General features: G+C 41.4%; 2 long non-coding RNA genes across 7 annotated transcripts in view; both read right to left on the bottom strand.

Moving 5' to 3' along the window:
- Window positions 1-1,509: 1,509 nt before the first annotated feature.
- LOC137638299 (uncharacterized) lies at window positions 1,510-9,335 on the bottom strand. The gene is made up of 2 exons (XR_011044008.1): window positions 8,875-9,335; window positions 1,510-2,463 (listed from the first exon to the last, which is right to left on the bottom strand). It is a non-coding gene; the product is annotated as an uncharacterized lncRNA (long non-coding RNA).
- A 7,012-nt stretch (window positions 9,336-16,347) lies between these two features.
- Window positions 16,348-23,178, bottom strand: part of LOC137638298 (uncharacterized) — a 48,358-nt gene continuing 41,527 nt past the window's right edge. For 4 of the 6 annotated variants that reach the window (XR_011044003.1, XR_011044002.1, XR_011044004.1 and 1 more), the window contains exons 4-5: window positions 22,395-22,618; window positions 16,353-16,667 (exon numbers count right to left, since the gene is read on the bottom strand). This is a non-coding gene — a long non-coding RNA (uncharacterized lncRNA). Of the gene's footprint in view, window positions 16,668-22,394; window positions 22,619-23,178 lie in introns of all 6 variants that reach the window. The other 2 variants (XR_011044006.1, XR_011044007.1) reach the window with 2 other exon arrangements.

The raw sequence follows: 23,178 nt of genomic DNA, 5'->3' as shown, positions 1-23,178 counted from the left end.
GATGAGGTATTCTCAATATGAGCGTCCAAATTTCAAAATACAGTATATCTATACAGAATGAGGAAGAAGGCAGATGTGCCTTTCTTCTTTATAACATGATAGTTCTTCTGTTAGGAAAAAAATAAAGTTCTCGACATTGTGACACCTTGTTTCACATATGGCAAAATTGCTGTGAGGTCTGAGTGTACATTCTCCTTTGTTAGCTAGATCGTGCAACAGAACTAGAGCCTCCAGCATAGCTAGTATTTCTGTGAAATTTAGGAACATCTGTGACTAAACAACTGGATAAGTTCCTGAGAACTAATTACAGTAATCTTGAAAGCACTCCATTCAAGCAGACACATCACATTACTATTATTATTATCCTTATTACTAGTTACGCTACACTACTAGTAGGATAAATAGAATGCTTTAAGGCTAAGGGCTCTAACAGGAAAAATAAGCCCAGTGAGGAGAGGAAACAAAGAAATAAGTAACCTACTGTTTATAAGAGAATTAATGAACAATTAAAATAAAATGTTTACAGAACATTAACAACATTAAAAAATATCTTTCAAGTACAAACTTTAAAAAAACAGGAAGAAGAGAAATAAGATGGAATAATGTGCCAAGTTTACCCAGATAGGCACCGTTGCTATCTCGGGTCACCTTGGTGGGCGTTGAGGTAGCGGAAGTACGGGAGTCAGCGTATGAAGCTACATTTGCGGTGGAAAACAGGGAAGGCTGGGCTGTAGCACTTTAAGACTACCAACCAAACTCAGCCAAGTCCCTTGTCAGGCTACCTCACAAAATTGGGAAATATGCCATGGTAGATAAAATATATTTTACAAAACAAATCTCGGCAAATAGGTGTATCACATATCTATATTTCACTATTACTGAAAAATTCCATCCACTGCCCCAACTTTAAGGATCTTGAGCTAGAGAAATAGATGGTATTTAAATGAGTAACCTGATATAGAAATTTCATAAGTCAAGAGGATGACTGTTCTGAAATGTACTCGAGACTCAAGAATTCATGTCAAATTCGATAGATCACTTTTGAACTAGTCAACACATTTGAAGAATATCACTTTTCCAGGCACTATAGATTTAACATAGAGCACTCTCAGACAATTACAGTTGCTACTTGACTATGACAATAACAAAGTCATGCAGTGACCCAATAAGGCTCTAAAACCTGTAAAATGGAACATATTGTTTGTAGAGCATACTTAAACAGAAGCTATCAGACATATGCATGTTTTTGATGTTAGCTGCTGCTTTACTTTATTGAAGGCAAATTTCTTAACTTGTAGGAGTAGCATTCTACATTCCTAGTTTTCATGGACGAAAGAAATATGAACATTAGGGAGGTACCATAGAAAAGTGTGTTGGTAGTCCATTAAAAAGGGCAAAATAAAACATTGGGAAAAGAAATGCTTCTGAAGGTCAAGGGGTGGAAGGCTGCAGCAAACCACATTCAAAATGATGCTTGTCAACAAATAGGGAAATAACACAATATTCCTGTTTTTTTCTTACAAAATATTTTATTAAAAGATTTTACCATTGTGACAGATTAAAGTCATAAAACCACCTGTGGGTTCTTGCATCGCAAACTCAAAATAGAAAGTGAAAACAAAATGAAGCGCGACCCTACTTGGATCCAAGTTCCACGCCACAGCCTATGAACTGGAGTGTGTGTCTACAACTTGGTTAATGATAAAGATGCTTTCAAAAGAGCAAGAAAAAAATTACCTTTCATGCAAGCCACAGAAACAAATCTCCTATTAATATCTTATCTTATACATGTTTTCACTGCTCAAAAAAACAAAATGTATAATGATTTATGACAAACTTCAATAATGATAGATGAAATTTGCTACAGGTTAAACTTTTCCACCGGACTGAACACATCAGACAATTAAGGGGAATGAAATACGGCTTCCCTCCGGCAGATTTTGGGGGTTGAAAATAAAATAAAACTACACATTAATAGTTTCTATTTCTCCCAGCGTTAAGACAAAGACAAGGGGGGGAAAATAGAGTACAAAAAAAAAAATATATATAACTTCACTTCAAGATTTTACACAGAACAAAAAGAGCACACCAAACAATGCTGTTATAAGAAATAAGTCCCTACCACTAAATTTAAACTGAGATTACAATAAATAATTTAAAAAATGGATGCAAACTTATTGTTCCCAACAATTATTGAGGCTAATTCAACTGTTTCAATCAAGTACTGTAAAGTCCAATAAAAGCTGTGGATGGCCAAGTCAAACAATCACCACTAGAACACGAGACCATCAAATATGAACAGCAGCTACAAAAGATGACAATGGGAGGTCAGTCACTGCCTGGATGTGCTACTCAAATGGAGTTCGACAGCTTGCTACCCTAACCCCAGCAGCTTTTATGCGGCTTCCAAGAAGTGGTTCTTCAAATGTTTCCTCATACCAAAGGTAAGGAAGCGTTTGACACCTGTGGGGAGAAAATTATTATAGGTGGTTTTCAAACGAAACATTCATGCTATTATGTGTACAGGATACTTTGGGAATAAAGTAACTTGAATGGAAAGATAATTTGCTAGCAGAAAATTCATAAATCTCGTAATACCGACTATTTATATAACTAAGTTTCACTTGTCAAGAAAATGGCATAGTTTGAGCTAAATGTAAATGAAATTTTCAGCCTTAAATAGCCAATGAATAAATACAATACTTTAGTACCTCCTGAATCCTTTCCTAAATGTAAGGCGAATGGCATAGTTTAAGCAAAATGTAAATGAAATTCTCATTGCCTTCAACAGTTAAATTATAAATACATTACTTTAGTACCTGTTTGAATCCACATCGAAATTGAATTTGATGAAATTCCTACAAAATAGATATGGAGAAATCTCTGCACATATTAATTCAATGGTTAATTAGTAATGCTAGCAATTGCCTCCTGATAGATGAAGAGATACAATAAGAATTTCTGATTCAAGCATACATTGACCATAAATAGTGCTTATTTGTTGTACTATGACCTAGATTATATTCCAGTTTTCTGAAATAAATGTGTACTGCAAGAGATTAGTTCACCAAACTTTCAACTGGGCTCCACAAGGCACTAGAATAGTTGGAAGACCCAGGCCTACATGGCTGAAGAATGTGAAACGTGAAGGAGATGATGATGAATGGAGAAGTATGGATTTCAAAGATCAAGATAGAAACGACTGGCGAAATCTAACCGAAGCCCTTTACGTCAATATGCGTTGGAGGAGATGATGATAAAATCCTTTTCAAATCCAAACCAAAAATTAAATTCTTACAAACCTAGTACTTGGTAGAAGCAAATTCTCAAAAACCTATTACCTATTAATAAAGTCATTTTATGGTAAATAAACTCGAGATAATTTTGGTCACTTCAAAAGTATCGGCAACCACTAGTATCTGATGTAATCGATGCAGAACAGGTACATCAACATAAGCAAACAGCTGGGGTAAGAATGCTATTATCATCAATACTAGGTAAGTTACAACCACCCTAGTAGGAAAACATGATGCTATAAGCACTAGGGAAAAATTGCCCATTGAGGAAAGGAAATAAAGAAATAAAATAAACTACAAGAGTCGTATCGTCGGCGCCCACTCGTGTCCGAGTATTGGGTTCTGTTGTTAGCCATCAGCCTCCTATCAGAAGAAGGGTGGAGGATACGACGGAATGCCAGTAGCTGGGTATATTGTTTTGGGTGGTCGTGGCTTTGCAATGGCCACGCACACACACTTGGCCCACATCGTTTTCACCGCGGCTCAAGACATATGAGACAGGCAGCTTCTCCGATGTTGGTTGCATCGGGCTGCCGGATTCTTGTTATGTCAAGGCCCGCCTTGTTGCCTGCCCGATAGGCATTGCCCTCTTCCGCCGGCGCTGGGAAGCTCCGCCGTTGGGGTCTTGTTTGGTTTGGTTTGGTTTGATTTTGGAGTTTTCCTTCTCCTAGCCTTTGCCTATCTGAAATAAAGGAGAAGGCCTATAGGGGTCCAGTCTTGGTCTGGTCTCTCAGAACTGGCCTTAGCGGTATGGTTGAGCCTGCCAGGGTGGATAAACTACCCCACCGCCATTACCCAGCCCATCATTGAGACACTCAAGCCCCTCTACTGCAGCAAAGTGCTGGACCATCAGAGGAGACAAGAGTAATGAATAATTAAAATAAGAACAGCAGCTACCTAAATTCCAGTGCGTATAACATTCTCTTAGTACTGTATCTAAAAATGCTGTAGATTTAATAGAAACCAAAAGGATTTAAAGAATATTTAAATTTTTTCTATGAAAAAGACCCATCAGAAATTTCCTCGACAAGAGTTGAAGGGTAGATTTTTCTAGTAGACATTTGACTTCCTAACCCATTGCTTACAACTGGCATGTTAGTGATACTCATATGTTGAGGTTCAGGGACAAAAGGCTTAGCCTCTAAAGGGAACTCAATTAGTGAAACATTATTTGTTCCATATCTGGAATCCAAACCTATGCTATTTATTTAGGGGTATTACTTTCGGCAAAGCTGAAATGACGAGCCATTAAAATTTAGCGAGGGTTTGTGGATTAGACTATGAAATTTCTAACGACATTTCTTCAAAAAAAAAAAAAAAAAAAAAAAAAAAAAAAAAAAAAAAAAAAAATACACAAATAACCCTATAACCTTTGTCTTCAAAGTAAAATTCAAAAGGGATGAAAAATCGAGCAGAAGTATTAATCCAACTTATCCAAATAAATCAAACCTGTGATAATCTAACGGCCGAGCTTGCACACTAATAAAAAAAGCAGTCATTCAGATTGTGATGCAATTAACTAGCTTTAGCTGCTGCATCACCAAAATTTACAAAATTAGGAGAATCTACAATATGAAAGGAACAAGACCTATAAGGAACAGCGAACAAATAAAAGATACAAGACTAAGGTGCAGTGAACATACAAATCCCTTACTAAAGGAACATAGACCATGAGCATAATGCCAAACTATGGACACCAGACAAGTCAGATATACTGTAGTCTACAATCCATGAATCTAGGCCTTCTGAGAATAAAGGGAGATAAATAACTTGAGGTCTTTTAAGGCACATCACTAATAAAACTTCAACTAGCAAGTATTGGTGTCATATCATTGTCAACTTGACAAGCAATTATTCTCTTCCCTTGAAGTAACACTTACTTTCTGTCCTTGCCCATTATGAAAATCTAATGTTAGTAGTTCTATTTAAGACTTGAAAGTTTACTCCAAATCCATTAAGAAAATTTGAAAGAGCTCGACACCACTTCTCATAACGGCTTCTGTCTCTCAGTTACCACGTTGTGATCATTGTGTCCATTCTGGATTGTGATCAGCATTTGTTGCAATCTAATTGCATTCCCTTTGCAGGAAGCTAACAAATCCAGCAGAAAAGACAACAGAAAACCTGAATAACGTGAAACCATCAGAAGTCCTTACAATAAACAGCTAGGAGTTTCATTACTTTACTGGGGTCATGTATCTTTTTAAAGGAAAGAAAATGAAATTTTAAACATGAACGTTGAATGCAAAACTCTGTCAACCAAGCTTCTGGAGAAAATGCAATATGAACATCAGGGGGTATCAGAAATAACATTCAATATTACTAGACAAGCTCCCAGCATTGTTTTCTTTTATTTCTGCTTCCTTATCTTGACTAGTAAGCAGTTATAAAAGACCACAATCAACTGCCTAAAGATCTCTCCAATGACTTATAAATACTGGCTGAAAACTATTAGTGACCTAATCAAAGATCTTTTGATTAAGAATGTAAAAATCCTTTGCTTAACCTCCAAGTCTCCGGCCAACTGGCACTGGCCCTATTTGGAGTCCTAAATACCCACCCTTTCACATAAATCATACATCCAAACTAGCATTGTAGCTTAGCAAGTAATGAAGAGCCTCGTGACAAACTATTACGACCAAGATCCTAATTCTTTAACTGTACACTCCCAGTTCTCATAACACTCCAGCATAAGCAATAAGTGCAGGGAAGAGAAGAAACTTGAACGATTGATAGGTTCATTGTTGCAAAATCATTTGTAGATTACATCCCCCGTTAATCTTACATAACCCAATCACAACTGGGGAGGGAGAGCCAAACCCGACAAGAGGGCCACATTTCCAGTGCAACTAGATGACCATGCTAAGAGTAGTGTGTATTAGCAGAATCTAACAGAATCCAAAGCAATATATAAACTCGCCCCGCACAAAAGACGAAAGAACTCTCTTTCATCACAAGGTGTGAAAAAGGTTTTCACAAAGAAGCCACTCATCAACTGAGACAAGAACACGTACAAACAACGCCTCCCTAATTTAGAAAAATAAACACAATAACGGAAGCCCAATGAGAAATCCTCCAGAGATACTTACAAGGAACTTCTAGGACAGCAGCATAGCTTATTTATGTATAGCATTCTCAGGCTTACTGATCTACGTAGATAAACAATAATTTTGACCACCATTCCTAGCCAGTCATCAACGTGGTGATTATTACTAAAAACCAAACTAAAACCCTGATTGGAAAAACAATGCTACAAGCCCAAGGACTCAAACAATGAAAGTAGTGAGGAAAGTAAACAACACACAGGCCGAAGCAGAGGTATTGGAAGCAAGCACCTTACTTTGCCACAAAAATCATAGGTACTTCCTGGATGAAAATTATTATATAGGATTCTGATTTAACAATGCACGCACCTCCCCACTAAGTTGACTGTTCGGATAAAAGAGCCAGATGAAACTTATTCCACTGGTAGAGGTTTACAGCCGACCAACTTCAGGAACTCTTCAAAAAAACACATGACCAAATTTCCATACACCCTTCTCTCAGCAACACAGACTTCCTCATTAAGGGTAGAAACCACACTACAAAGTTATTATGATTCAAAGGACTGGCTCACCTGTCAAAGCAGGCATGAATACCAGGCACACTTGGGCCAAAAAGACAAGTAGCAATGGTAGACAAAAAGCCATAAGCAGAAAGATACACATCACTTGTCCCTAGTCAGGAGAGCAAGACTGCCATCCTTGAAATGGGACAGCTTGTGTAGAGCTAGAAGGGAAATACACCCTGGCTCATGTGCTAGGGATTTGAAGGGAAAACTGCACTGAGGGAACACCAGAGGGACAATTTCAAAGCTGATTTAAGAGCCAGCCATGTCCAAGATGGCAAGACTTCATAAGAATACGTGTGATCTTTTTCTCCTTCCTGAAAAACACAGCAGAAACCAGCCATCAAGGTCTTGAGAATGTGCATCCATCGTATACCATTAAGAGACCATAGAAGCTGATTAAAAAGAGAGGCGGCACTATCCCGTGAAATGATAAGACAAGCGGTAGCAACATCTGGCCGGGGAATATGGAAGACTAAGTGGCATAACTATCAAGAGTACCCACTGAGACCAGTTTAAAAATTCTTAACTTTTAGAACTTCTTGTACACACATTATTTCAGGCTCACTAAGAAGAAAATGGCCATCTATAGCAATACCATAGTATAAAACCATGGAAGAAAAAAACAAGGTATGCACCCTATGAAACCATTACAAATACTAGTACTGTCTAGAAAAACAACATAACCTTAGTGAACTCAAAATCTTCCATGTTGAAGTCAAAATCCAAAGGACAGGAGTTCTTCGCTGTCTTCTGTCTTGTGCAAGGAGTACCGAATGACATTTCAACAGCAGCAAAATGCTGCCGATAAAGGTAACTAACACAATAAAAAAAAACTGACAAACCTCTGAACACAATCTGCCTCTAAATTATTCATCATAATTTGGGAGGTCAAATACTGAATTACAAACCATCCCATCCAAGAGATTAGCAAGTCAATGATAAAAGGCATTACGTAAAGAATAGACTATCGGTGTAATGTGCTGGCAAAGGAAAAATGAGTCTTGACCAAAGAGGGATCCTACTATATGGCAGTCAAAGGACCCAACAACTATAATAATTCAGTAGATGGCAGGTACGTTACTAATCGCCGACTACCTAATAATATGTGGAGGAACAAGATTTCCTTCCAACTTCCTTTGAAACTTTTCCAAATTGGTACAAACTTAAAATTTTCAATTTAAGATACCTTTACAACTAAACTCCAGGCCAAGTCTTTAGCAAAGAATGGAGCAAGACACAAAAGTGAAAGAATGATCTAGTCTTCAGCAATCCTTCAAATTATATAATAAAAGAATCAATAGAGAAGGTTCTCAAATTACAAACATTCCCAAGACAAACAAATCAAACTGAAATCGCAAATTTCAGATATTGTATTAAAGGTTCATTATGTAATACTGTATTAAAACAATATAAACCCCTATAAATAGTAGAGGGTTTGTAAATAAGCCAAAACAAATATCTAATGTAATAAACAAGAGAACATTTACAAAATGAAACGGGGACTATTTATTTACCCTTTTACTCCCAAATGGACGTACTGGTACATGTCACAAAACTCATCCCTTTACTCCATGGACGTACCGGTACCTCCTTGCAAAAAAAATCTTTACATTTTTTTTGCATATTTTTGATAACAGAAACTTCAGGCATTTTCCAAGAGAATGAGACCAACCTGACCTATCTCTGACGATAATTAAGGCTGTTAGAGCAATTTAAAAAGTGTATATGGAAAAATGTGCTTGAAAAAATAAAATGCCTGGGGGTTAGGGCTGGAAAGTTCCAAATATCCTTTGGAGTAAAAGGGTTAACATTTGCAGCTGAAAACCATAGGCATGTAAGTTAGGTGAAGCCTAACCTAGGGGAAATTTTAACAAAATCTAACTTACAAACAGTTTCTTGGAACTTGTTTGTAGTTGATGACCTTATGTACTTAAAACTATAGAAAAGACAGCATTCAAAGATTCTTACCAATCACTTTGAAAAGCTGGTCATCACAAATGGCAAACTGCTTATTGCCTGGATCCTGGAGGTTACGCTCTTTGATGACGGCCCACGATTTTTTAACCACTTCGTGACGGGGCATCACGTCTGCGCCGACGACAGCTGCCAACTCGTCGGAGAGTTTGAAGGACTTTGTGAAAGCTGAAGCCTTCCCGCGTCCACCGCCGGCAGCCTTCTTGGGAGACTGCAGCGTAAAGAAAATTTTAATAACATTGCAGGACAAGTCGCTTTTGTCTTGAAACAAAAGTTTCCGAGAGATTTACTTTCTAGATGAAACATCTTACAAAGGATCATGAAAAAAAATAAAGATTTCTTTCATAGATAAAGTAAAATAAAAATATAAAATATAAATATCTTTCAAAGAATCATCAAAAAATAAAATTTCCTTTATAAATAAAACATCTTTCAAATATCATCAAAAAATTAAAAATCAAAATAACTATATAATTCAGTATAAGATTTTGTAGATACAGTATAGTTCAATATATCCCATCACTTAGTATTTAAAAAATTTCAGTATTTCAACATGCATATATGAACATAACTACTTTCATCCTTTTTTTTTTTTTTTTGCCTACGTATTTCACGATACAACACAGAGCGCCTCCCTTAATTGCTCATAAGATCATTAAAATGTTATTTTCATTAGTAAAATAAATTTTTGAATATACTTACCCGATAATCATGTAGCTGTCAACTCCGTTGCCCGACAGAATTCTACGGGAGGGATACGCCAGCTATCACTATACTAGAAGGGGGTGTACTCACCAGCGCCACCTGTGGCCAGGTACTGCAGTACTTCTTGTTGACACCACCTCACTTTTTCCTCGGTCCACTGGTTCTCTATGGGGAGGAAGGGTGGGTCAATTAAATCATGATTATCGGGTAAGTATATTCAAAAATTTATTTTACTAATGAAAATAACATTTTTCAATATTAAACTTACCCGATAATCATGTAGCTGATTCACACCCAGGGGGGTGGGTGAAAACCAGTGTACATGACTAAAGGATAGCTAAGTATCCCGTATTTCATATAATCAGTTATTTCAGAATAACAATGAAATAATAAGTACCTGGTAAGGAAGTCGACTTGAACCGTTACTCTGCCTTTATTAAGTTCGTCTTCCTTACTGAGCGCAGCGTTCCTCTTAGGAGGCTGAATCAACTCTAAGGAGCTAAAGTATACAGGGCTGCAACCCATACTAAAGGACCTCTACACAACCTCTAACCCAGGCGCTTCTCAAGAATGAATAGACCACCCGCCAAATCAAAAAGGATGCGGAAGGCTTCTTAGCCTACCGTAACAACCCAAAAAACAACAATAAAAGCATTCAAGAGAAAGGTTAAAAAAGGTTATGGGATTAAGGGAATGTAGTGGCTGAGCCCTCACCTACTACTGCACTCGCTGCTACGAATGGTCCCAGGGTGTAGCAGTTCTCGTAAAGAGACTGGACATCTTTAAGATAAAATGATGCAAACACTGACTTGCTCCTCCAATAAGTTGCATCCATAATGCTCTGCAGAGAACGGTTCTTATTAAAGGCCATCGAAGTGGCTACGGCTCTCACTTCGTGGGTCCTTACCTTCAGCAAAGCAAGGTCTTCATCCTTCATGTGAGAATGGGCTTCTCTAATCAGAAGCCTTATATAATACGAAACTCCGTTTTTGGACATGGGCATCGAAGGTTTCTTGATTGCACACCATAAGGCTTCTGACTGTCCTCGTATAGGTTTTGACCTATTAAGATAATATTTCAGAGCTCTGACAGGGCAAAGAACTCTTTCTAGCTCGTTACCTACCATGTTGGAAAGGCTAGGAATTTCAAACGATCTAGGCCAAGGACGTGAAGGAAGTTCATTCTTAGCTAAAAATCCGAGCTGTAAAGAACATGTTGCAGATTCGGATGTGAACCCAATGTTCTTGCTGAAGGCATGAACCTCACTGACTCTTTTAGCTGTTGCAAGGCAGACGAGGAAAAGAGTCTTGAGGGTAAGGTCCTTGAAGGAAGCTGACTGGAGAGGTTCGAACCTAGGAGACATAAGGAACCTTAAGACTACGTCTAGATTCCAGCCTGGAGTGGGTAAACGACGTTCTTTAGAAGTCTCAAAAGACTTAAGGATGTCTTGAAGGTCCTTGTTGGAAGAAAGGTCCAAACCTCTGTGGCGGAGAACTGAAGCCAACATACTTCTGTACCCTTTAATCGTAGGAGCCGAAAGGGATCTCTCATTCCTTAGATGTAATAGGAAGTCAGCTATTTGGGTTACAGAGGTATTGGTAGAGGAAACTGCATTGGCTCTACACCAGCTTCGGAAGACTTCCCACTTGGATTGGTAGACTCTACGAGTGGATACCCTCCTTGCTCTGGCAATCGCACTGGCTGCCTCCTTCGAAAAGCCTCTAGCTCTAGCGAATCTTTCGACAGTCTGAAGGCAGTCAGACGAAGAGCGTGGAGGTTTGGGTGCACCTTGTCTACGTGAGGTTGACGTAGAAGGTCCACTCTTAGAGGGAGAGTCCTGGGGACGTCGACCAGCCATTGTAGTACCTCTGTGAACCATTCTCTTGCAGGCCAAAGGGGAGCAACCAGCGTCAGCCGTGTCCCTTCGTGCGAGACGAACTTCTGAATGACTCTGTTGATGATCTTGAACGGTGGGAATGCGTAAAGGTCGAGATGGGACCAATTCAGCAGAAAAGCATCCACATGAACTGCTGCTGGGTCTGGAACTGGGGAACAGTACAAAGGAAGCCTCTTGGTCATGGAGGTGGCAAACAGATCTATCGTAGGCTGACCCCACAAGGTCCAAAGTCTGTTGCACACGCTCTTGTGAAGGGTCCATTCCGTGGGGATGACTTGATCTTTTCTGCTTAGGCGATCTGCTGAGACGTTCATGTTGCCCTGAATGAACCTCGTTACTAGAGTGAGGTTTAGACTTCTTGACCAAATGAGGAGGTCCCTTGCTATCTCGTACAGGTTCCTCGAATGGGTCCCTCCCTGCTTGGAGATGTAAGCCAAGGCTGTGGTGTTGTCGGAGTTCACCTCCACCACCTTGCCTAGCAGGAGGGACTTGAAGTTCATTAGGGCCATATGAACTGCCAGTAGCTCCTTGCAGTTGATGTGGAGCGATTCCTGTTCCCTGTTCCACGTCCCCGAGCATTCCTGTCCGTTCAAGGTCGCGCCCCAGCCCGAGTCTGATGCATCCGAGAAGAGATGAAGATTGGGGGTCTGAATCGCTAACGATAGGCCCTCCTTGAGAAGGAGGTTGGTTTTCCACCACAAGAGAGTGGTCTTCATCTCTTTGGTGACCGGGATAGAGACTGCTTCGAGCGTCAAATCCTTGTCCCAATGAGCTGCTAGATGGAATTGAAGAGGGCGGAGGTGGAGTCTCCCTAACTCGACGAACAGGGCTAATGATGACAGGGTCCCTGTGAGACTCATCCACTGTCTCACCGAGCAACTGTTCCTCTTCAGCATGCTCAGGATGCAATCTAGGGCTTGGCTTATCCTTGGGGCCGATGGAAAAGCCCGAAAATCCTGACTCCGAATCTCCATTCCCAGGTAAACTATGGATTGGGAGGGAATGAGCTGGGACTTTTCTAAGTTGACTAACAGACCCAGTTCCTTGATCAAGTCTAAAGTCCAGTTGAGACTCTCCAGACAGCGACGACTCGTGGAGGCTCTCAACAGCCAGTCGTCTAAATAAAGGGAGGCTCTGATGTCCGATAGGTGGAGGAATTTTGCAATATTCCTCATCAGATGCGTAAACACCATAGGAGCTGTGCTTAGGCCAAAACACAGGGCTTGGAATTGGTACACAACCTTTCCAAAAACGAATCTCAGGAAAGGTTGGGAGTCTGGATGAATAGGAACGTGAAAGTAAGCGTCTTTCAGATCCAACGATACCATCCAGTCCTCCTGCCTGACCGCTGCTAGGACCGACTTCGTCGTCTCCATAGTGAACGTCTGCTTGGTGACATAAGCATTGAGCGCGCTGACGTCCAGCACCGGTCTCCAACCTCCTGTCTTCTTGGCCACCAGAAAGAGACGGTTGTAGAAGCCCGGGGATTGATGGTCCCGGACTATAACCACTGCCTTCTTCTGTAACAGGAGCGACACCTCCTGGTGCAACGCTAGCCTCTTGTCCTTTTCCTTGTAGTTGGGAGAGAGGTTGATGGGAGAAGTGGTCAGAGGGGGTTTGCGGCAGAATGGTATCCTGTAACCCTCCCTTAGCCACCTGACAGACTGGGCGTCTGCACCTCTCCTTTCCCAAGCTTGCCAGAAGGTCTTGAGTCTGGCTCCTACTGCTGTCTGGAGAGGAGGAGAGTCAGTGTTTGCCTTTTGAAGTCTTGGGACCTTTCCTAGACCTGCTCCTGGAAGAGTCTGGACGGGAGCTTCCTCGGCTGGGGGCTCTGCCACGAAAGGGCGGAATAAACCTCGTAGCAGGAGTATCAGCCACTGGGGTGCGGTAAGTCCTGGGAACTGAGGGAGCAACCTTAGTCTTACGAGCTGAAGAGGCCACAAGATCATGAGTGTCCTTCTGAATCAGGGCCGCAGACAAATCCTTGATAAGCTCTTCGGGAAACAAGAACTTAGAAAGCGGAGCAAAAAGGAGTTGAGACCTTTGACAAGGAGTGATGCTGGAAGAAAGAAAGGTGCAAAGTTGCTCCCTTTTCTTAAGAACTCCTGACACAAACATTGAAGCAAGCTCACCAGACCCATCCCGAATTGCTTTATCCATGCAGGACATTAAAAGCATGGCCGAGTCCTTGTCCGCAGGGGAGGTCTTCTTGCTCAGGGCCCCCAGGCACCAGTCTAGAAAATTAAACATCTCAAAGGCACGAAATACACCCTTTAGGAAGTGGTCTAAATCGGAGAAGGTCCAGCAAACCTTAGAGCGCCTCATTGCTGATCTACGAGGAGAGTCGACCAAACTTGAGAAGTCAGCCTGGGCAGAGGCAGGGACTCCCAAGCCTGGTTCCTCTCCTGTGGCATACCATACACCCGCCTTAGAAGTGAGCTTAGTAGGTGGAAACATAAAGGAAGTCTTCCCTAGTTGCTGTTTAGACTGCAACCACTCCCCTAATATTCTTAAAGCTCTCTTAGATGACCTAGCAAAGACGAGCTTAGTATAAGTTGACTTAACAGGTTGCATGCCCAGCGAAAACTCAGATGGAGGAGAGCGGGGGGTAGCAGAAACAAAATGGTCCGGGTATACCTCTCTGAAAAGAGCCAGGACCTTACGAAAGTCAATGGGTAGAGGAGAAGACTTGGGTTCTTCCACGTCTGATGAGGGATCCAGGTGCGCAGCTTCCTCCTCAGAAACCTCATCACCAGAGTGTAGCGAAGTGAGAGGTAAAGTAACAGTGGTATGCTGAACAGCAGAATCTGAACAAGCGGGTGCATAAACGCTTGTGGTTTCATCCTCAAGTCTATGTTGCTGAGGTAAAACCTGAGGTTCAGGCTGCAAAGACTGGTCAGGAAGAGTAGAGGAAGGTAGGCGCATGGGTTGAGGTGGCTGACTCCTAGCATGAGTTAGTTGCGCTTGCTGTAAGGGTTGCGGATGCGCAGTAGCAGGTTCCTGAGGAACGAGTTGAGGTTCCTGAGGTGTGAGCTGCGAGAGTTGAGGTAGCGGCTGCGCAGAACGCAGTTCTTGTCTCGCGAGTTGAGGTTCCTGAGGTGCTAGCCTAAGGAGTTGAGGCTCTCGCCTTGAGGAGGGTTGAGGTCGCTGCAGCGAGTGCTGAGGTGGCTGCCTCATGGATGGAAGAGGTTGTCGTACCTCAAGAGATTGTTGCCTCGCTGGTGGAACCGCAAGCGGAAGTGGAGGAAGTAAGGCATAAGACTCCTGCTCCCATTGCTGAGGTTGCCTTAAGGAAGGCGGAGGTTGCTGCACACCGCTGGTAACTGGCAACTCAGTACGCGGTAAGGTATCCTGAGGAACCTCAACATCGTACGCCTGGCAGACTGGACTGCGGTGAGGCGGAGCGATCGCAGGAGGAGGTGTAACCTTCTCAGCCTGACACTCACGCATTAAGACCGCAAGCTGTGACTGCATGGACTGCAGCAAAGTCATCTTGGGGTCGACAGACGCTAAGGTCTGCTGAGGCAAAGCCTTAACAGAAGATGAGGTCTGTTGCGGCATCACCTTACCTCTCTTAGGAGGTGTGCAGTCACCTGATGACTGCGGAGAGTCAGAGCTAATCCAATGACTGCAACCAGGTTGTAGAGCTCTTGAGGTCTGGACTTTGCGTTTGAGAGGTCTTGAGACCTGAGTCCAGCGTTTTCTCCCTGACATTTCTTCTGCAGACGAGTAAAAGACGGGCTCAATCGTCTGCGGGTGGGAGTGACGGTCTCTGTAAGACACGCCCGCAACCACCGAGGATACTTCTGTGCGCCGATCAAGGCCTGCCGAACCCTTTTGCCCTTCGACATTGCTTCTCCCCTGGGCTTGGGAGCTTGCAAGAGGTCCCGGACTGGGAGGACGACTGGCACGCACAGAAGTACCCTCACGCACCACACTGACACTGACACTAGCACTTGGCACCGCACTGACACTAGCACTTGGCACAGCACTGGCACTATCACCTCCCACTGCACTTTTGACCTTAAGTTCTTTGACTTCTGCCATAAGAGACTTATGGTCACTAACCACCGATTCCACTTTGTCACCTAAAGCCTGAATGGCACGCAAAACATCGGACATATCAGGTTGAGCACAAATAGAAGGTTCGGGGGTAGCCACTACAGGGGGAGGAAAAGGTTGAGGATCATGAGGTGAGGAAAAAAGTGAAGAGCGAGAAGAACTCCTCCTAACTCTCTCTCTCTCTCTAACTTGGTTGAATATTTCAGGAATCGAACAAATTCAAGTTCCGAAAGTCCGGCGCATTCCTCACATCGATCTTCCAACTGACAGGGTCTTTCCCTACAGTCAGAACAAGCGGTGTGAGGATCAACCGAGGCCTTCGGAACACGCCTATTACAAGACCTACATCGTCTATGGGGTGGGGCTTGTGAAAGGTCAGACATCTTGAATCAAAGAGTTAGTCAAGGGGGATTCCAAATCAAGCAAAAAGATCGTTAACCATTAATCAAAACCAAATAAAAGCTATCTAAGCTAATTAGAAAAGTTTCCAGTATAGCGAAAGCTGAATCTTAGAGAAATACTTCACCAAAAACCGTGAACAATACTCCAAAATCATAAGCGTATCCCAGAATGTCTTGCCGGAAGCACGACAGAGGAAAAAGTGAGGTGGTGTCAACAAGAAGTACTGCAGTACCTGGCCACAGGTGGCGCTGGTGAGTACACCCCCTTCTAGTATAGTGATAGCTGCCGTATCCCTCCCGTAGAATTCTGTCGGGCAACGGAGTTGACAGCTACATGATTATCGGGTAAGTTTAATATTGAAAACAACTGCATTATTTTACAAACCCTATCGCATACAAAATGGAACCTTTCCTCAATCAATGAACGTTACGACTACCAGCCTCATTCGAGACGCCGTTCTACTGATCCGTTGAAGATTCCATCACCCCCAGTTATCCATTGCAAAATAAGAGCTATTGATCACATAAGCAGATGCAAGATCACAGGCAATACATAAAAGAAAACTCCTGCGCACTTCAGCTGCTAGTACCTTCTTCTTCTTTCCCCAGTCTTCATCGGAATCGTCCTCGTCGTCGGAGGCTTTCCTCTTCTTGGCCTTGGGCTTCTTCACTTTCTTTGCCCCAGGCTCATAGTCATCATCATCATCTTCACCAACCTTCCTCTGAAATAACATTACACACATAAGAAACAGTTAAACTATAATGGAAGAGGACCATAATCCAAGTTTCATTAGAAAATACATACATACATACATACATATACCCAGGCACTTCCCCCAATTTTGGGGGGTAGCCGACACCAACAATGAAACAAAACAAAAAGGGGACCTCTACTCTCTACGTTCCTTCAGCCTAACCAGGGACTCAACCGAGTTCAGCTGGTACTGCTAGGGTGCCACAGCCCAACCTCCCACATTATCCACATTTATTAGAAAATAAAAGCCTTAAAACAAAAAACAAAAAGATTAGCACATGGATGAGTACAAATTGTTTTCGTAAATCAACCAGGCAAAAAATTTCAGTCCACATAACAGCGCCTCAGTAACTGTAAGAAAGATTTAATAGTTCTGTAGTTTCACTATCCTTCCCTTTCTTGACTCCTGAATGTATATAGAAAAAATACTATGCTTTTGGGGCACAGCTTCCCTCTATAAATATATAAATATATATATATATAAAAAAAAACTATACTTTTGGGACACAGCTTCTCTCTAGTCGTACAATTTTCATTGAAGGCTATAGCCTTACTGGCATTAAGGAGTTTGCTACAAGATTCTTCATAGAAAGCCTCTGGTTTACCATTCCTTTTACAAAAGAAACTAGGCGTATGTAGGCCAGTAATCATTTGAGAAAGACAGTTTTGTCAAAAGTGCTGTAGTGAATAAAGTATGAAGAAAAGGAATAATAATCATTCATTAAACCAAATAGTTGAGGTTATGACCAATAAAATTAATAAGTCACTGACTGGGGCCTAATTCAATGATCAAATTTGACTCTTAAAAAGTTGGCAGAAATAAATTTGGGAGGAATATTTACTATTCATTGGAGACAAAAAAATAATTTACATAACCTACTACAAATTATTTAATTTTGCAAACACATTTAAAAGCATTTGATCAATCTTGTATGAAATATGCAAGCTTTCTAAAAGGACTTTCTTTTTTGTTTCTATTATGACTACAGGTATTCTCATTACAGAAACAGGTTTTATTAATTACTGATTCAATATTCCAGTAAGCCATTTTCTTACTACAAAAAACTTTATGATGGTTATGAGGTGAGTTGAAGTTGTGGTAAAATTGTTGCAAACTCAGCAGTGTCATCTGCTTTACCATTACCAACTACTCCATTCGCCTGGATTCAATTCGAAGCTAGTCTCAGTAATGCATAACATACGCTAAGAACTGGTTTACACTGGGATAGTTCACTGGCGCCAGTAAATAGACTTTCCAGGATAGTAACCGTTTGCACAAGGACAGCTTGCCGACGACACTAAAATATCCGCATGTAAAAGGGCCTTAACTGGGTGTTAAAAGTTAATAATTGATGGGCTACTCTATATTCCAGATGAACATTCATTATTTTGACTTTCCAAGATAACTCGTCAGAGGAACGTAGAGAGGAGAGGTCCCCTTTGTTTCAATTGTTTTATGTCCGATACCCCCCCAAATTGGGGGAAGTGCCTAGATATAAGTACTGTATGTATGTATGTAACAGCATAAGCTGTAATCAATATTTCAATATTTTACACCCTGAGAAGATATTTAAGGAGCTCCTTTAATTTGTAACAGTACCAGTTGATTTAAATGTGTAATCTTTAAAGGGTACTTGAGACCTGGAAGGGCACTCCACAATAAGGATGCAACTGGAGGAAACCCCAGCTGTTACAGATAAAAAGTTAAGAGGATAGCCCGGAAGACTGAAAAAAGGAAGCAGGAACAGACTAAAGGTGAAAACGTTGACCAGCTATGTCAATGTGCCAACAAACAAATGTACACTTTAGAAAAAAGGAAGCTGGGATCATTCAAGAAACAAATGTAAGCTTAAGATCCAAATGAATCTTTGGATATGGAAATATATAAAAAGGCACAATTCTTAGAAAACAAAGAAAAACAACCCATGTAATCTACAAGTTTTGTAAGAAAAGCAGCCTATGAAAATTATTAAAAACTTTCCAAACATACATACATACATATACCAAGGCCCTTCCCCCAATTTTGGGGGGTAGCCGACATCAACAAAGAAACAAAAACAAAAAGGGGACCTCTACTCTCCTCCCAGCCTAACAAGGGACTCAACCGAGTTCAGCTGGTACTGCTAGGGTGCCACAGCCCACCCTCCCACATTATCCACCACAGATGAAGCTTCATAATGCTGAATCCCCTACTGCTGCTACCTCCGCGGTCATGTAAGGCATCGGAGGCAGCAGCAGGGCCTACCGGAACTGCGTCACAATCGCTCGCCATTCATTCTTATTTCTAGCACGCTCTCTTGCCTCGCTCACATCTATCCTCCTATCACCCAGAGCTTCCTTCACTCCATCCATCCACCCAAACCTTGGCATTCCTCTCGTACTTCTCCCATCAACTCTTGCTTTCATCACCTTCTTTAGCAGACAGCCATTTTCCATTCCCTTAACATGGCCAAACCACCTCAACACATTCATATCCACTCTAGCTGCTAACTCATTTCTTACACCCGTTCTCACCCTCACCACTTCGTTCCTAACCCTATCTACTCGAGATACACCAGCCATACTCCTTAGACTCTTCATCTCAAACACATTCAATTTCTGTCTCTCCATCACTTTCATTCCCCATAAATCTGATCCATACATCACAGTTGGTACAATCACTTTCTCATATAAAACTCTCTTTACATTCATGCCCAACCCTCTATTTTTTACTACTCCCTTAACTGCCCCCAACACTTTGCAAACTTCATTCACTCTCTGACGTACATCTGCTTCCACTCCACCATTTGCTGCAACAACAGACCCCAAGTACTTGAACTGATCCACCTCCTCAAGTAACTCTCCATTCAACATGACATTCAACCTTGCACCACCTTCCCTTCTCGTACATCTCATAACATTACTCTTACCCAGATTAACTCTCAAACTTCCTTCTCTCACACACTCTTCCAAATTCTGTCACCAATCGTCCAAGCTTCTCTTCTGTGTCTGCTACCAGTACAGTATCATCCGCAAACAACAACTGATTTACCTCCCATTCATGATCATTCTCGTCTACCAGTTTTAATCCTCGTCCAAGCACTCGAGCATTCACCTCTCTCACCACTCCATCAACATACAAATTAAACAACCACGGCGACATCACACATCCCTGTCTCAGCCCCACTCTCACCGGAAACCAATCGCTCACTTCATTTCCTATTCTAACACATGCTTTACTACCTTTGTAGAAACTTTTCACTGCTTGCAACAACCTTCCACCAACTCCATATAACCTCATCACATTCCACATTGCTTCCCTATCAACTCTATCATATGCTTTCTCCAGATCCATAAACGCAACATACACCTCCTTACCTTTTGCTAAATATTTCTCGCATATCTGCCTAACTGTAAAAATCTGATTCATACAACCCCTACCTCTTCTAAAACCACCCTGTATTTCTAAGATTGCATTCTCTGTTTTATCCTTGATCCTATTAATCATTACTCAACCATACACTTTTCCAACTACGCTTAACAAACTAATACCTCTTGAATTACAACACTCATGCACATCTCCCTTACCCTTATATAGTGGTAAAATACATGCACAAACCCAATCTACTGGTACCATTGACAACACAAAACACATATTAAACAATCTCACCAACCATTCAAGTACAGTCACACCCCCCTCCTTCAACATCTCAGCTCTCACACCATCCATACCAGATGCTTTTCCTACTCTAGCTTCATCTAGTGCTCTCCTCACTTCATCTATTGTAATCTCTCTCTCATTCTCATCTCCCATCACTGGCACCTTAACACCTGCAACAGCAATTATATCTGCCTCCCTATTATCCTCATCATTCAGTAAACTTTCAAAATATTCCGCCCGTCTTTTCCTTGCCTCCTCTCCTTTTAACAACCTTCCATTTCCATCTTTCACTGTCTCTTCAATTCTTGAGCCAGCCTTCCTTACTCTCTTCACTTCTTTCCAAAACTTCTTCTTATGCTCTTCATATGAATGACCCAATCCCTGACCCCACCTCAGGTCAGCTGCCCTCTTTGCCTCACGTACCTTGCGCTTTACTTCCACATTTTTCTATTTATATTTTTCATACTTCTCTATACTATCACTCTGCAGCCATTCTTCAAAAGCCCTCTTTTTCTCTTTCACTTTTACCTTCACTCCTTCATTCCACCATTCACTGCCCTTCCTCATGCTGCCTCCAACAACCTTCTTTCCACACACATCACTTGCAATCCCAACAAAATTTTCTTTTACTAACTTCCACTCCTCCTCTAAATTGCCAGTTTCTCTTACTTTCACTTCATCATATGCCATTTTCAACCTTTCCTGATATTTACTTTTTACCCCCGGTTTTATTAGCTCTTCAACCCTCACTAACTCCCTTTTACAACCACCTACTCTATTCCCCCATTCTTTTGCTATAACTAATTTTCCTTCCACCAAAAAATGATCAGACATACCGTTAGCCATACCCCTAAAAATGTGCACGTCTTTCAATCTTCCAAACATTCTTTTAGTTATCAACACATAATCCATTAATGCTCTTTCTACTACTCTTCCATTTGCCACTCTTACCCATGTATAATTATTTTTATCTTTCTTTTTGAAAAAGCTATTACTTATCACCATCTCTTGCTCAAAACACATATCTACCAGTCTCTCACCACTCTCATTTTCACCTGGTATGCCATAGTTCCCAATGACACCTTCTACCTCTCCAGCGCCCACTCTAGCATTTAAGTCACCCATGACAACTACATAATTCCTTCTACCCAGTCCTTCTACACACCTAGTTAAATCATTCCAGAACTCATTCCGCTCTTCTTCACTTTTCTCACTACCTGGCCCATACGCACTGACAAACGCCCAACATTCCCTACCCAACCTAACCCTTACCCACATTAACCTAGATGATATCTCCTTCCATTCCACTACTTTACCTGTCATCCATTCACTCAGCAATAAAGCCACACCCTCTCTCGCTCTTCCCCTTTCAATCCCAGACACTCTACCAGACATTTCACCAAACATCACTTCACCCTTTCCTTTTATCTTTGTCTCACACAAAGTCAAAACATCCATCCTTCTATTCCTAAACATACTTCCAATTTCACATCTTTTACTCTCTATCGTACTACATCCACGCACATTCAAACACCCAAAAACTAGAGTGCGGGGAGCAGTCACACTCCCCCCAGCTCCATCTCTTTGTCGATGTCTCACAGGATGTAGATACAGGAGAGGAGGTTCCAAGCCCCCTCGTCCCGTCCCTTTTAGTCGCCTCTTACGACACTCAGGATTAACGTTGGCGCTATTCTTGTTTTTATGCCCCCGCGGCCACAGGGAATTTACGGAACAATAAAATATTTCAAAAACAATAACAACATTAAAACAAATTTCATATATAAACTATAAAAAGAGACTTATATTAGCTTGTTCAACATACAAACATTTGCTGCAAGTTTGAACATTTATCAATTCAACAACTTGATTAGGAAGAATATTTCCCCATTTTGTTACATTACTTTAGCAAAAAGCAAACTCTTCTGGAAGACCTATAACACCTGTACTGTTGTTTGTCCCCTATTGCCCCTCATCAAACCACAATAAAATAAGAACTTGGGATTTTCCTCCTGTAAATAAGGCTTTATTATAACATGAATGATTAAGGAAACTCACCAAGGAGAAAGGGTCAGTGAAGAGTAATGACTAATCAGATTTCTTGAGGTCCATCCTTCTAGTCGTTTCTTGGATATGCCGACAAACATCAGCCCTTGCGTCAGATGTATGCTGAACCGTTTAGCTGAGACCGCCGCAAGTTTCATTCCTACTGTTGAGCTTGCTCCAGAGCCACGTCCCACGAGATAATGCGAACTGAGTATACAATGGAAGATGAAATATCCCTGGAAGGAGAAGGGATTAATGAGGTAGAATCATTTAAGCATTTAGAAACTATGATCTCCAATACAGGGTCTTTAGAATTAGTTCTTCTGTCTAGTCTTCATTTTGGGTCGATGGCAAACTCCTGTCAAAGATTTATGACAACTGTACTTTCATTTCTCTCTTCTTTAATCACAATAAAAAAAAGGAAGAACTTAACCTTGTCAAAATACTATATACAGAAAGAGCCCTAGAATGTTCAGAAACTTCTACGAAGCGAAATGATTGAAAACCAGTTTATCATGCAAATACCACAAATTTGTAAGTAATTTGTATTTTTCCTAGTATACAAACCTGGAGCTATTTATTGGGTATACTTTCGGCGTAGCTGAAAGACAAGCCATGATAATTTTAGTGAGGGATAACTACCCCATTCGCTAGTTAGCAGGTGGGGGGTGGGGTAGACTGGCTACTCCGCTCACTCACACCTCTCGGCTGAGTAACCACTTTGCTTTATGGCAGGACTTCTCGGGGGACAGGGTGGCGGGCCAATTTGTATACTAGGAAAAATACAAATTACTTA

The sequence above is a fragment of the Palaemon carinicauda genome, chromosome 3, assembly GCF_036898095.1.
Source record: "Palaemon carinicauda isolate YSFRI2023 chromosome 3, ASM3689809v2, whole genome shotgun sequence".
In the NCBI taxonomy this organism is placed as follows: Eukaryota; Metazoa; Arthropoda; class Malacostraca; order Decapoda; family Palaemonidae; genus Palaemon; species Palaemon carinicauda.
This window is presented reverse-complemented; position numbering and strand designations above follow the sequence as displayed.